Source organism: Malus domestica, chromosome 07, assembly GCF_042453785.1.
Source record: "Malus domestica chromosome 07, GDT2T_hap1".
In the NCBI taxonomy this organism is placed as follows: Eukaryota; Viridiplantae; Streptophyta; class Magnoliopsida; order Rosales; family Rosaceae; genus Malus; species Malus domestica.
Genome location: NC_091667.1, coordinates 18,811,047 through 18,826,919, shown reverse-complemented (window position 1 = coordinate 18,826,919; position 15,873 = coordinate 18,811,047).

Genomic DNA, 15,873 nt, shown 5'->3' with positions numbered 1-15,873 from the left:
AGAGAGAGAGTGACGTGAGGTGTGTGTCATAAGTAACTTGTGTGTGGGGGTGGTCCAAACTCTATCCCTCCAATATGAAGTATGGACCATCTAATTAACACAATTTCATTTTTTTAATAAAAGATATTATCTATACTAAAGAGAAGGGAATGAGCTTAACCTTACAATAGGCTAGCAATAATATGATTCAGATTCGCCTTTGGCAAGAATTGAACCTAAAATCTCTTACTTACAAATAAAAAAGAATACCATTAGATCGTAGTACTAAGTGGCTACACAATTTCAGCTTATGCGATTGAGGATTATTTAGGGGTGCTGTCGCTTAATACATTTTTGTTGATAAACGATTTTGCTGGACGTGTTCCTGAAAAAGTACATAATAAAAAAAAATTCAGCAAAATAGGTTCTTTTATGACCTAAAACCGCTTTTTACTTTTTCTTCGAGATGTATGTTAATATTTATAGTATTTAGACCTCTTGAAAGTAAGTTTAAGTTGTGGCCTAACAATATGAAAACACTTGCAACCATTCTAAAGGCATGGCTAAGAAATATGTAGTGTAAAGATCAAGGTAGGTTCTGAGATTTTAGAAGCCATGTACGAGACTCAAACGGAGGCTTTTAAATTGTCTAAAATTTTGATTGCTACATTTCTTTTGTATCTAATAATTTTTTTTTTATTATGTATAAATTGATATAAAGCCAAAAAATTTATAAAAAAAAACATGAAGCACAGTGTGGTGGTTATGCATCTATCTGTGTTTTTGTTCGAAACTCCCTTGAAGTATAAAAGCATGGTGTGATGGCTATATACTTATCATATCACCATACAAATACTATAACCATTAATGCTTTTTATTATCATCTAGAATTTATCTCAAGAAAAATTTATATTAAACGAATCACTAGTTATGATATTGATAACATCTTATAGGTTGATTGCTGTTAGATTAGTTAAAATTTCGAGATTCATGTCTTAAACAATTAAACCAAATAATCTAACGGCGGGTATGAGCAAAGTTGTATTATAATTTTCTTTTGATATATGGATGACTAAAGTCTTCGAATGATTAAAATTTTAATTAGATGACTTTTAAAGTGTGACCAAAAGAATAAACGATTCTTATTATGGACCAGGATCCTCTCCTGAGCAATTCCCTAGGGATCCTAGGGATCTCGCAATCATGTCCGTTCATCGTATATCGTGCGGTCAAAAATCATTTAAAATTTAAAATTCAAATATGAATAATACCTAACGAAAACTGACCGCACGATATAAAATGAACGGATAAGATTGCGGGATCCCTAGGATCCCTAGGGAATTGCTCAGGAGAGGATCCTGGTCCTCTTATTATTACATATATTCTATTAAATGATGTCATATAAGGAATGGAGCTTATTATTTTAAACTTTTAAGAATTTTAATTTATTATGATATTCCTAATTATAGATTTATAAGCAAAAGTTATGTTTTAATGAGAGATTTTTTTTTTTTTTTTTTTTTTAGTAAACAGTGGAAGAAATTAAACTGCAAATATTTAAAAAGAGAAACAAATAGTGTAGCACAAAAAGGTCCAAAATGGTTACCCGATAAAGTCGAACTCGTGCCTAGGTGAATGACACATCCAGCGCTTGACAACTTCACTAAGAAAACACTGTGATTATGTCCAGGCTTTCATTCATATATATATATATATATATATATATATATATATATATTTATTTATTTATTTATTTATTTATTTATTTATAAAGGTCTTTAGAGTGCGGCCACACACTTTGCACCCCCTTAGGGTCGGCCCTACTAAAGATCTTGGATAAAAAGAAATTTTTCATTGCCCAAGGAATATGGATGATACATCTCGTGTTATTATATAATTGGAGAAAAATTTTAATTTTTAGGTTGATAATTTTTTAATACAAGTATCTCACCACTTATTACCACCTCTGTTCCGGTACACTAAAAATTCTCTTGCGGGTATGTGTATAAGATAACCTATGTTATACCACCCTCTTTTTTTTTTTTTTTGAGAAATATGTTATACCACTTTGGGTCTTCCCCATAACTACTACATGATGACAAACTATGGAAATGGATCATCTCCAGATCCCTTCCTCCTAATCCATCAAGTTTGGGGATCTGTGTCATTGAAATTTGATTCAACGGCTACAAACAGGGGCTCATTTTAAAAGTTATAATAACTTTAGCCGTTTGATCAAATTTCAATGGTTCTGATTCCCGGACTTGGTGGATTAAGAGGAAGGGATCTGGAGAGGATCAATTTTCTGACAAACAATACCACCGTCAAGTCAAACAATCAAATTTGTTTTAATTAATAAATTAAAAAGGGAAATGATTTTGATACACTTTTTTTTTCTCTTTGGATTCTGTAAATATATATATTTTTTTAGACGAAACAATAACTATTTTATTATAATACTAAGAAGGGAAATCCACTTGGACTCCGAATCGAGCTAAGCTGGCCAACACCAGGAGGGTGACGAAGCCATAAAATGAAGTGATGTGGAAATTGTGAATAAATTTAAATATAAAAGTGTCTAAATATAAGAGTATGCATGTGAGCAGAAACAAATTCATTTCACACGTGATGTTAGAGCATAAGTAAAGTACAATACGGTAGGATAAGGATGAATGGGCCTAAACACAAGCTTTGTAAAAATCTTTTTAGAAACATAACAACCTCTCGCCGTAAAACAAGTATAGTTTCCAAAATATACATACTACGTATAGTAAGAAAATACTTACCGTAACTTGCAATATCTCAAGAATTCAATACGACACAATATTTCGTAAGTAAACACATGACGTCTGTAATCACATAATCTCACATAAGCAAACATATCATATCAAATGCTCATCGACATATGCTGACATACGAGTTCATGCAGAGATATTCTGACATGAACATGACTGAGTGTAACAATAATATACTCTCTAATACTACAATCACATGAAGACTGACACTATGCGCAACACATACGAGTGCTAATTGCCTATAGCAATCTAGGACAAGACTGGCACTTACAATGGATCTAAAGTGAGCGTACGGTGTGATGTGCACATACACGTGAAAGACTGGCCCTGGCCCGGGCCCGGGCCCGGGCGAGTACTAACACTGGTGCAGCAACGATGAGCAAATAACGTAAATACGATCACGCAACAGTAAATCGATAATTCACATCGATAGAATAGTAATAAATGAAATATTAATCATGGCCGTAATTAAAATCCCATAAAAGTACGCGTACATGTGCATCCCGTAAGATTTAGGATAATTTCATAATTTCCGTTATTTCGCTCATTCTTATAAACATTAGTCTAATCTAGGCATACGTAGGAAATTATTTTTCAAATGTATAAATGGAAACTAAATAAATATATAATATTTAAAAGCAAAGGTCCACTCACAGATACTTGCGAGGATGTAGTCGTTCGAGCTAGGATAGTCAGAGTCTCCGATAGTAATCGCACCTAAGCATAATATTGGGACCCATTAGTAAAACTCATCTTAAACAACTAAATTTGGAAAAACGGAGTACGGATTCGAAACCAAAGCATCGAAATATGCTAAGAGGGGTCCCGGGCAAATATTATAAAAAGTCAACGGTTAACCTTAAAAGTCAATCGAGACACTCCGGTGGTCAACTATATTAAAACTTTGGAATTTCACTAAACGAATGCCAAAAATGGACTCGGGACGTCGAAATTAGTCCATGAGGGTTTCCAAGAAAAATTCGAAAAAGTCAACTAATGGTCAACAGTTAACTTTAACGAAATATTCCATTCTCAGATGGAATATTCTGTTAAAGTTAACTGGAAGGTTAACAGAATATGCCAAGGGAATATTCCCTCCAAATTAGAAATGGATCTGGGTTGGTCTGGCCCACAGATCCGATTATGGATCTGGGTCGGGGTTGTTGAGTTTGGCATGGCTTACATGGGTTGGATTGGGTTGATGAGCCAAGGGTTATTGGATTGGGCCCAGCAACTAGGTTGGGCCAGTTTTCGATTGCAAATCGACTCGACCCAGTTTCATGTTGTGGGTCAATCGGATTCCACGAAAAAGAAAGTTAAAGCTTCCCAAACTCCGATCATCACCAAATCTTAACCAAAACTAATCATTCTATATACCAAAATGAAGCCCAAGGAACAAGGATTTGAAATGTACCATTAGTTTCCTCGACTGTGGTCGGAGTTGGCTGAAAAAAGGCTCGAAGCTACCGGATTTCTTGCCAGAAAACTGGGGAAATTCCCCCTATGCCATTTCTGCATGAAAACTTCACCCATTCATGCATGTAGGCTCAGCAATCGCATCGGAATATCAAAAGGGAGAGAAAGAAGGTTCCCCGAGGCTTACCTAGTCTGGGATCGTGAAGAAATCGCCGAAATAATTTCGAGAACAGTGGTGGTTCCACGGTGGAAGGAAAGAGAAGAAAGGATTCGAGATGGAGAATGAACCACAGTGGTGGAGGTCATGGTGATGTGTGTGTGTTGCTCGAAGGGTGGTGAGGTCGCCTGAGAATGAACCACGGTGGTGGAGGTCATGGTGATGTCTATTGCTCAGAGAAAGTGAGTGCTCCTAGGGAAGAAACAATGAGCATGAAAGGGAGAAAGAGATCTAGAGAGAAAGAGAAAATCGGGAAGAACAACCCAGAAATTTGGGGGAGGGGGGGTTGCCACATGCCAGCTAAGGAGTGGTCCTAAGTGGAAAAGATCTCTAGTTGAAAAATTACCAAAATACCTTTACATTTCGAATTTCGTAATATCCCCGTTTTTGCTCCAAATTCAAATATGTTTGCGCCTATGTGTTTGTAGCGATGAGTGCTATAAGGATATGCCAAGGAAATGAATCTTACGTGACACGACAAAATGGTCAACAAAAGTCAACGTTTTTGCCTTGAAGGGCATTTTCGTCAATTCAAGCTTTTAAAATTAATAAAATCGTAAAAGTAGGGACGGGTTGTCACAATGGAAACTTTGGAGTGTCATATGAGATGTTTTGGGTGCTAATAACAATTTTCTATTAAGAATTCACATAAATATTATAAAGTACATTCAATATAACATTTAAGATGTCCTTAATCTAAAGGAAATTTAACTAAACATGAACGACTAATTTGACCAAAGCTACCGTATTGGTGGATTTAAGGGCGAGACAGACCTCAGAATAAGCAAGGGAATGCATCGAATTCTTGAAATCATCCACACTCAAACTCAGGAGATTGAGATAGTACTTCAAAACCGAAGGAACTCCATTCTTGATGAAAATGTCAAGCACTCAATGAATTGGAATCTAAGAATCTCTACACGAAATCTTGAATACAACGGACAGAATGACACTATTTGACAATGAGCAGAGCCGACTACAAAGAGGAACAGACAGTAAACCAACTAGTTTTATACCAACCTAAACTTTATGCGCAGCAGTATCAACAGAGATACTGATTTTAACAAAGTAGACCTAAGAGAGGCTGATTAACACACCAACACAAAATTAAAATATTCAGTCATAGAGACGCACAATAACCTCACCAAAGAGACACTATTGATGGAAATACTAAGACGAAAACTAGAAAAACGGAGGAAGGCCAGAAAAATGGAAGAAGGTTTGCCACCAGCCTCACATCAAAATAAGGGAACGACGGTTATAGGATTTGTAGATTTAAGATTTGATAAGAGGGAGGAGAGAAATGAGATAGCCCTTCTTGAATAAATTAAAAGAGAATTAAGAAATCAAAATAAACTGAATTATCTTCATTAAAAAAATACAAATAGAATAGGATGATGGGCAAGCCAAAATCTAGTTCATCTGCCTCAAAGTTGGGGGTTAACTATTTTCTATACACATTATTTCATTTTCCTGCTTTTGTTGTTTCTCAACCAATTTAGTTATTCTTTCTTTTTGCCCACTATATTTTATTTGTTTCAAAAATTGGGAAATTGACCCCACACGCTTGCAAATAAATCAATGCCTCGCGCCACCCACGTCTATGGCACCACCTTCACATGTATTTACTCACCTCCCTCTTACTCTAAGAACATCTCTATCCATTCCCGATTGCCCTTGCCCTGTAATTGCCTTTACCCTCCACAAACGGGTGGAGATGATCTTAGCACTCTTAACTCCATGCCACCGACGCCGAGTTACACACTAATCACTGCATTTTTTAGGGGCCTTTAGATATAGGCAATGGCGAAGCCAAGAAGAGTTGGGGAGAAAAGAAACTTAAAAGGGTAAAAGGTTTCAAAAAAATGTAAATGATCAAATTCTTTTAGATAATAAATAATATTGATGTGGTTCATAATTTATCAAGACACACAAGTTATAATTATTGCTGGCGAGATTTTATGCCATAATTACTACTCGTTCGATAGCTTTAAGGGAAGGGGGCATTGCGGTGATGTCATCTCTTTGATCATAATATATGGCCTCGTTTGGTCTAGAGGACTAAAATTTACAAGTTTGTCCGTTCAAATTCAATCTTAGAATCCAAACGAGGCCTATTTTATACAAGCAACTCTAGTGTGGTATGCCAAATGTGAAAACAGTAAACATTATCATACCAATTTGAGTTTTTTTTTGCAAACATATCCACCTAATAAATGTAACAACCCGTCCCTAATTTTACGATTTTATTAATTTTAAAAGAGTGAATTGACAAAAATGCCCCTAGTGGTGAGATTGTTGATTTTCGTTGACCGTCATTTCGTAACGTGTACAAGTTACTATTTTACCATATTCTCAAAGTTCTTGACGGTATGAACGTGTAGGCTTGCGCGGAATCGAAATCCAAATTACTATAGAAGTTTTATGGAACTACGAATCCAAAAAATACTTTTGTAAAAACCACTATTTATATTTTATATACTACTATAATTATTATATTATTATACTATTATTTTAATAATATTTTGTGGGATATTTTATTATTTTAATAATTTATTTGGCATGTGAGCCCATACATCACTTAACTCTCATCTCTTCCTCTCTCCCTCACTTTATCTCTCTCACTCTCCCTTAGCTCCAAGGTTCTAAAAAACGCTAGACACTAGTCAGGCGGTGGGCTGGTGCCTAGTGCCTAGGCGACTAGGCAGGATCTGGGCGGGCGCCCAGGCAGCTTAGGCAGATTTAGGTAAATTTTTTGTATATCTTGTAAATAAGTGCATATTGACACTTACAAAAAAATTATACTTGTATGAAATTCATGGATAAGATAATAATAGAATGATAAAATGCAAAAAGATTATCCAACAAGTCCAAAATTTAAAAATACATTAAGCATATATGCCGTATAATCATAGTGAAAAGTATTGTAGGATGAAACATGTACAATAAGTTCACAATTTAAAACCACATAAAATGCAAAATAGGAGGAAAATAAGGAAATATAGTAATGTAGATAGGATTTTTTTTTTTTTCAAAAAAAAAAAAAAACTGCCTAGCCGTCTGGCACCGCCTAGAGCCCAGTCGATTTTTCCAACCAATTTGCAAGAAAACGCCTCGGGTCACCACCGCCTAGCGCCTAGGCCCTTTTTTAGAACATTGCTTAGCTCTCTTTCTCTCAGACTCCCACCTATTCTCTCTAGGGAAATCCGGCAAAAACCTGAGACCACCACCACATATCGCCACTTCAGCAAACACGACCGCAACACCACCTTACTAACCCTTCCCCTAGAATCGAGGTCGAACCTATGAACTCGCTCTATTTTTTACACCCTGATTCGAAACCCGCACTATTTTCTCAAATTTACTCGTTTTAGTTGAGTTTTACTAATGGGTCCCAATATTATGCTTACGTGTAATAATAATTGGAGACTCCGACTTTCCTAGCTCGAATTATGCTAAGTCCTTTGGGATGCACAGGTATGCGTATTATTATGGGATTTTACTTATGGCCATGATTAATATTTTATTGAATAATATTATGTCGCCTAGAATTATCGATTTATTGTTGTATGATCATATTTACACTATTTGCTCATCGTGAGCTACACTAGTGTTAGTACTTGTCCAGGTCAGGGCCAATCTTCACATGTATGTTTACATTGCACCGTACACTAACTTTGTATCCATTGTAGGTGACAGCCTTGTCCTAGAGTGCTATAGGCAATTAGGACTCGTATGTGATGTGCATAGTGTCAGTCTTTACGTGATTGTAGTACTAGAGTGTAAATCATTATTATACCCAGTCATGTTCATGTCAGAATATCTCTGCATGAGCTCGTGTATCAGCATATGTCGATGAGCACTTGATATGATATGTTTTTTTATGCGGGATATTGTGATTGCCAGATGTTATTTGTTTTATATGCGAAAATTGGTGGATTATTGCATTTTTGTGATATTATTGGTTACGGTAAATAGTTTTTACAAAGCTTTATTTTTAGACCCACTCACCTTTGTTTTTCGCCCCTCCAGGTTTTAGTGGCAGAGCTTCTATGTCGACAAGGATTCTTGGCAAATCTTGGTATAGGTGATTACGTTCGATAGTATAATTCTTATCCTACACTTATTGTACTTTACTTGTGCTTTGACATCACGTGTGAGTTGGGGTCTATCCTACTCACATGCGCACTCTTGCATTTAGGCACTTTTAGGTTTAAATTTACTCACATTTTCCACATCACTACACTTTATGGCTCATCATCTTCCTGGTGTCAACCATCACAGCTCGATTTGGAGTCTATATGGACATTCCGTTCAAGGTGTGTCAATAAAAATGAATTTTTTTTCAAGATAAAAACTGTAATTTTAACCAATAGTTGATGCGTCAACCCCCTTCAAGAATCAAATTTTAACAAAAATGCACTCTTTCGAAAATGGCAACTAAATTTGCCTAAAAATCTATGTCCGACTCCCACAATGAAAGCAACAGCAAAAACGAAGGATTAGACTAGCGAAAAGGTAGTCTAAATCAAAGATCAAATTGCAATAAAAATCAAGTAAACAATGCATCAAGATTCAATTCTTTAAATTCCAATTAAGGACAAACATATCCACCTACTCATCCATTATCATATGATTCATATTAATAATCAATAACCAATACCTATATTACGCTACAATTCTTATGTCAATTAAGCAAAAATTTATATTAAATTACAAGTTAATATAAATTTACGCTAAAATTATTATGTCAATTAAGCGATAATCAAGACCTATATCAACTCTGTTGGGATGGAAAATATTAGTGGAAGATGGCTGCTGAGAGTTGAATGCTGCACTTGCAGCCAATGGGAGAATAGAACAGAGAGAAGGCAGAAGGCAGTGGAGTGGGGTGGGAATTGGAGAAAGTGAATGTGTGAGGGTTAATAACTTAATGGGGGACGAGTGGTCCCCTTTTGTTGTTTTTTTTTTCCTTGTTTTTTTTTTTACGGTTAATCTTAGTTTACTATTCTAAATTTTTTTAGTTTTCAACATTTCATATATTAAGTTTTTTTTCGTCACAGTCTAATATTGTAAGTCATAATTTTGGGTCACTTTCATACATCTATTAAGTTTTCTGTAGAACCTTCGTTAATTAATGATGTGGTATCCACATGGACAGTGATTGAGTGCCACGTATCAATTTAGCACCACGTGGACATTTTTAAAATTAAAAAATTAAAAATTAAAAACTAGGGTAAATCTCAATTTATTACCCTAAAGTTTCTTGGTTTTCAACATTTTATACATAAAGTTTTTTTCATCCAAGTCTGGTACCTAATGTGGATGTATGAAATGTTGGAAACTAAGAAACTTCAGAGTAGTAAACTAAGATAACCCTTTTTTTTATAACTTTTTATGCCCAAACAATGTTGTCCACACTCCACCGTCTATTTTTCTTTTTTTTCTTTTTTTTTTTTAAGACAAACGACACCGTTTATTGTCTTCGTACTAGGATTTGGGATTTTTTTGTTTTTTTTATAACAAAACACAACAGTTACTAAATCTTTTTCAAAATACAAAATTAAACCAAATATCATTAATGTTAAATTTTTGGGTAAATTACATAGCAGCCCCTCAGATTTGAGGTTTATTGTAACCCCATACAACATCTTTAAAACATTTCACTTTCATACCTCACATACTATTTTATTTCAAAATAATGCATCCGTTACATTTTCCATTCATTGATCCGTTAAGCGCTGACGTGGCTGCCATATTTGTGCCATGTGGCAAAAAAAATATTTATTTATTTATTTAAAAATAAATAAAAACCTAAATCTTCAACAACAACAAAAAAAAACTTGGAAAACCCAGATCCCATCACCCCCCTTCCCCCCTCCCCCTCCCATTCCTCGACCGTTGCCGAAACCCTATCCCCTTCATCATCTTCCCCATCTGTCGTCCCTCCCTGCAACCCAAATCCAAAACCAGTCCCACCCATTATCCACATCCTCCTCCACACCCATCCTCCACCTCCTCCGTGCAGCCATCTTCCCATCTCCCCCCTCCCCACCCGAGCCCAACCTGCAACCCAGAAAAAAAAAAAAAAAACCCATCTTCATCTTCCCCGACCCCCCTTCCCTGCAACCCACCCCTTTCTTCTCTCTCCCGTCTTCCCCAAACCCACCGTGCACCCATCCTCCACATCCTCCTCTGCACCCACTACCTGCAACCTAGAAAATAAAAGAAAAAAAAACATCTCCCTTTCCCTGCAACCTAGATCTCGTCTTACCCAATGGGTGTGGATTTAAGGAGTGGGGTGTGTAGAGGAGTGAGGAGGGTGGGTGCGGTGGGTTTGGGGAAGACGGGAGGGGGAAGAAAGGGGTGGGTTGCAAGGAAGATGAAGATGGGTTTTTTTTTTTCCTTCTTCTTCTTCTTCTGGGTTGCAGGTTGGGTGAGGGAGGGAGGGAGGGAAGACGAAGTGGGGGTTGCGGGAAGGTGTGTTTCAACTTTTGTTATTTGGTTTTTGGTTTTTTTTTTTAGAAGATTTAGGTTTAAAAAAAATTTTAAAATTGTTTTTTTGCCACGTGGCACACATTTGGCAGCCACGTGGCACAAATGTGACAGTCACGTCAGTGCTTAACAGATCAATAGATGGAAAATGTAATGGATGTATTATTTTGAAATAAAATAGTACATGAGGTATAAAAGTGAAATGTTTTAAAGATGTTGTATACGGTTGTAATAGACCACAAACCTGAGAGGCTACTATATAATTTACCCTAAATTTTTAATCCACCAATATTTTTTTTATCCAGCCAACAATTGACTAGAATATAGGGGAATAATTACGTGAAATAATTTTTTTTATATTTTTTGTTGAATATAAAACATCAGTATCTTCCTACATAGCGGCGTTACTAAAAATGTCACAAATCAAAACTCAAATGTACCATAGATGTATCAAACTCAAACTAATAACATTGGGTCAAAAACTAAATTTACGAAATTGATCAAAAATAAAATAAAAACTATGGACATACTGGGAACTCATTTTGGACAAAAAATATTTCAGAGAAACACAGAGAATATTTTGTCCGAAAAATATTATTAAAAAAGATATAATTTTGGTGATTAAATCAATCACCAAAATCAATCACCATGAAATTAGGAAGAAAAACCTCTAACAACTAAATGAAAAAATTGAGATATTAATATAGGACATTTTGATTTTAAAAATGTCACGTCCCAGACCCGAGGTCAATAAAATAATTCAACCATGCACCCGGTGTGGGGGCAAAAAATGAATAGAAAAGAAATATGAAGTTCTCTTATACAAATAATCCCATAATATAATTATAAAATACGGGTTCTCACAATCTACTCTTCTTAAAAAATTTCGTCCTCCAAACGTCAATCAAAACCTACAAGACAAACTAAGACCACAAGTCCAAGGGTATCTAATCCCTCGGAGCTCTGATACCATTCTGTCACGCCCCACGTGCGTTGCACAAACTAAAAATAAATATAAAAGAAAAACGAACTTCTTTTACACAAATAATCCAATAATATAATTATAAAATACGGGTTCTCACAAAAAAGCACACTAATGACATGTAAGGCTTATTTTTAGCTATGTTCCCTGGAACTCTATTTTGATCTCACTTTCTCCCCTGTAATTCAAAAGTCATCACTTTACTCCGAAACTCAAAATTCGTTTCACTTTGACTTGTGGGGTCTCTCATCTCCCTGAAACTAATATGTGTGACGCAACAGCCAATAAGACTATGTCACATATGCAATAAATTTGATTATAAATCTTCATTATGTGTTAACATTCGACAATCAGAAAATATTAAGTTTAATATAAATTGAAGAGATGAAAAAAAAAATTGATTAGCCTGACTCACCCAAATCAAACCCACAAAAGAAATTAACAAGTCTAAGGCCACATGGATCGAATTTTGAGTTTTACAGAGATGACTTTCAAGTTTCAGGGGGCAAAATAAGATTAAAATCGAGTTACATGAGACAAAGTGAAGCGAACTTTGAGTTGTAGAGTGTCAAGTGGTGATTTTTTAGTTACAGAAAACAAAATAAGATTAAAATAAAGATCTATAAGCGTAGCTAAAAATAAATGAAATATAAAATTCAAATGTGATGATGTGGCTATTAGCCAAAACGTCTTAATCAAAATTTGAATACGAACAAATGTTTAACAAAAAAATGTAAAAGAAGAGGTGGAGATTCTAATTACTCCTTTTTCTTATAAAATGATCTAACTATTCTTCGCCGTTCGATTCAATGTTTCATACGAAAGTCTGTCTTAAGAATTACTCAACCATAAGAGTATGGAAAGAATAAAATATTTAGGCGATTCCAATATTTAGCAGAGCAGCTTTATCAGTTACTTGGCCAAGTTATTCCCACAAAAAATGTGTTTGTGTGTATTAAAAGTTGTATGTACGTGAGATTTGATGGTAACCAACCAGAGTGGTGTCTCATCTCTAGTGGCCTATTGTGGAAGTGTCCGGCCAATGAGTTTGTGTCACCCAAATCACTGTATGTTTTGATAAAAAAAAATTCAGACAATTCTTCGTTGTTCGATACAATATTGCAGACGATATCTCTACTTAACAATTACTTAACTATGAGAGTGTGAAAATTTTTATTTCTGGTAATACCATCTTATTTAGAGGGGTGTATTCAATTGAGAATTTGAAAGCTTTTAATGGATTTTTACGAAGTTTAATTGATTTGTAGAGATTCTATGTAAAATTTTGATTCAATTCCCTCGAAATCTTATGAGAAGAAGTGACATTTGTGGATGCTTCAAATACACTACAAAATCTCTCAAATTCCTTCTAATTCCTCAAGTTTTCCAAATTCTCTGAATTCTAATTCTAATTGAATACACCTAGAATGTTATAAACTTCTTTAAAATTCTAATTGAATACACTCAGATTTTTAATGATTTTAATAAACTATCTTAAGACCTTGATTGAATACACATTGAATTTCAGATAATCACTTACAATCCTGATTGAATACCCCTAGATTCATTAGAATAATTAAAATCCCTCAAAATCCCAATTGAATACACCCCCCTTAATGTCGATGCGGCATTATGAATCCATCTAGTTTTATTAGGTTTTGGGTTGAAACAAAACATAATGTTGGGTTAATATTTATGATGAGAAATCCTGAAGAGACTCTCTCAAAAGTAAGATTCTATGAACTCTCTGTCATCTCATGTTTTTGACACAATTCTCATGCCAACATTATAAAACATTGTGAAAAAAATAAGAGAGAGTGAAAAGTCCATGAATAGTCTTACTTTTGATAGAGTTTCCTTAGCATTTCTCATTTATGATTGGACAATTAGGGTAAATTACATAATACTCCCTCAAGTTTGAGGTCTATTACAATCTTATACAACATTTTTAAAACATTTCACTTTCACACCTCACGTACTATTTTATTTCAAAATAATACCTCAGTTAGATTTTCCATCTATTAGTCCATTAAATGCTGACATGGTTGCCACATTTGTGCTGATGTGGCTGCCACGTGGCAAAAAACAAAAAATTTATACATTAAAAATATTATAATATTAACCCCACATCCCACCCCCACCCCCACCCCCTTACCCATCTCTTCCTTCCCCTCCATCCATCCCCTCCACCCCTCCATCCATCCACTCCACCCGAGCACCCCTCAAAGTGGGTCCCACCTCTCTCTCTCTTTCTCCCCCTCCATTTCTCTCCTCTGTAAAATGTGGAATTTGAGATGCAGGTGTGGTTTTTGAGGTCAAGTGCCTCGCCTACACCTTGGTGGGGGATCACCACAGCCTTCATCTTTGTTGCCATCATCGGCCATCACACAGCCATCACCACCACTACAGCATCCTTCAGCCACTTCATCGGCATGGTGTTCCCGTCGTTCAGCACCGCTTCGTACACCGCCCCCAGGCTCTCTTTCCCCGACATCTCCGCCAACGCCCACATCAAGTCCTCCAGCTTAAGTTGTTGCCTCCAGTAAAAAACACCAGCTTGCTTCTGTCGGTCGGAGGTGGTAAAGAAGTGGGAGGCGAAGAGGGTCTGTCTGTGTAGCACTAGTAAGACGATGCGAGTATGGAAACCATATGAAGGTAAACCCTAGAAATTGCAGAGAACGTGGTAAAGATTATTTCTTTCTTCCGTTTTCAAAATTGAGAAAATATTGAATCTTTGCTGTAGTGGAATCAAAGCTCGGCGACCCAGATAAAGCCAATTCAAATCTCGAAAATTCAGAACGTCTATTAGGATTGGAAGCCATGGTGGGGGATCCCTGAAATTGGGGGTGTGGCCCTTGACCTCGAGGTTGAGAGCGAAGAGGCAAACCTATTTTGGGTTTGGGTTTGGGTTTTTCTTGTTTTTTTTTTAAAAATATTTTTTATAATTTTAAATAAGGTTAATATTATAATATTTTTAATGACACACCCCGATCCAGAGGATCCAGGTGTGCTGGCCGTCACGTGAGCGTGACGTAACCATAAGTGCGACACGAAAGCGAAACAACAACATACATAAGCAGGAATTCAAACCAAACTCTAACAGAACAACCTACTAAAATATCCGGACTAGTTATAAAGCAAACAAGTGAATTTAGAGCATAGGTTTAAGTGCAGTCAAGTAGCACTAAAATAAAAATACATCACCCTCAGGTGAGTCCTACATGACAAAAGTCTGTCAGAATGCCGGAAAAAGACCTCGAGAGCCACCAACTGCTAACTAGAACCTGGAGGGGCGCAAAACAAAATGAGTGGGTCAGTAAAACCAAAGAGTTTTTCAAAACATTTCATTAAAACAATTCTAATCCCCTCACCGTAAAAATCTGTATACTTTCCCAGAAAATAGTATTTATACATATATATATACGCCACATCATAACTCAGCACATATCCATCATCATAATATCTCAGAAATGATATGCCATGTCCAAAATATAATCAGAATGCATCAATATCAATCAGGTGAAATAATAAATCAACCGGAGACCCTACAATGGTCTTGTACGGCTGATTCTAAAGCTCAACATCCAATCCAACCGGAGTCACCTCGGTGACCTGTACGGTTCAACTTTGCACGTCACTCGGAACTACATATAGTAGTCTGTACAATGACAGGTGTATAAATACGCTCTAGTGCTTCTCTCATCAATCATCGGCGCGCATAACTAAGGTCACCCACTAGTTGGAATCACATATAGTGATCTGTACAACTAGCATGTCGGAACCCTCACATGGTCTGTACGACATCCACCTACTTGGATCCAAGACGAGCGTGCGTTGTGGCGAATAACAATATAAGCACTATCACCTAGGTGCAGGTTATGAGCTTTCAAGGCAATTCACATATATAACTCAGCTGAAATATAAATAAACTCACCTGAACGTCCACCGCGTCAATTCACATATATATGCATCAGTAATCAAACTAAATA